The sequence below is a fragment of the Bombus huntii genome, unplaced genomic scaffold (assembly GCF_024542735.1).
Source record: "Bombus huntii isolate Logan2020A unplaced genomic scaffold, iyBomHunt1.1 ctg00000101.1, whole genome shotgun sequence".
Taxonomy (NCBI): domain Eukaryota; kingdom Metazoa; phylum Arthropoda; class Insecta; order Hymenoptera; family Apidae; genus Bombus; species Bombus huntii.
This window is the reverse complement of record NW_026099355.1, coordinates 76,246-77,500: the sequence shown is the minus strand read 5'-3', so window position 1 is coordinate 77,500 and position 1,255 is coordinate 76,246.

Genomic DNA, 1,255 nt, shown 5'->3' with positions numbered 1-1,255 from the left:
TTTTGAAAAAATCGATAAAAATGTTTAATCCCGACGTATTTAATAGAGATAGAACGATTCCCGTAAAAAAATTTATACCTTGTAACGCTTTTTAACGAATAAACTCGAAAAAACTTTTTCGCCCTCGGAATTTTTCTAAGTCCCAACGTACCGGCTCGGAATTTTTCTATGTTCCAACGACCGGTCGTGTCGGTCCAAACGTTTTTATATCCGTCTGCCGACGATATAAACGCTTAATCCCGACGTATTTTATCGAGTTATAACGATTTCTTGAAAAATATTCGTACGTTATAACGCTTTTTAACGAATTAATCGAAAAAGAGTGTTCGGTCCGAAAATTTTCTAAGTACGAACGACCGGCCGCATAGGTCCGTTTTTAAAAATCGTTCTCGGACGGAAATAAACCATTAATCCCGACGTATTTCGTCGAGTTACGTCGATTTATGCAAAAAAATTCATACCTTGTAACGCTTTTTAACGAATAAACTCGAAAAAACTTTTTCGCCCTCGGAATTTTTCTAAGTCCCAACGTACCGGCTCGGAATTTTTCTATGTTCCAACGACCGGTCGTGTCGGTCCAAACGTTTTTATATCCGTCTGCCGACGATATAAACGCTTAATCCCGACGTATTTTATCGAGTTATAACGATTTCTTGAAAAATATTCGTACGTTATAACGCTTTTTAACGAATTAATCGAAAAAGAGTGTTCGGTCCGAAAATTTTCTAAGTACGAACGACCGGCCGCATAGGTCCGTTTTTAAAAATCGTTCTCGGACGGAAATAAACCATTAATCCCGACGTATTTCGTCGAGTTACGTCGATTTATGCAAAAAAATTCATACCTTGTAACGCTTTTTAACGAATAAACTCGAAAAAACTTTTTCGCCCTCGGAATTTTTCTAAGTCCCAACGTACCGGCTCGGAATTTTTCTATGTTCCAACGACCGGTCGTGTCGGTCCAAACGTTTTTATATCCGTCTGCCGACGATATAAACGCTTAATCCCGACGTATTTTATCGAGTTATAACGATTTCTTGAAAAATATTCGTACGTTATAACGCTTTTTAACGAATTAATCGAAAAAGAGTGTTCGGTCCGAAAATTTTCTAAGTACGAACGACCGGCCGCATAGGTCCGTTTTTAAAAATCGTTCTCGGACGGAAATAAACCATTAATCCCGACGTATTTCGTCGAGTTACGTCGATTTATGCAAAAAAATTCATACCTTGTAACGCTTTTTAACGAATAAACTC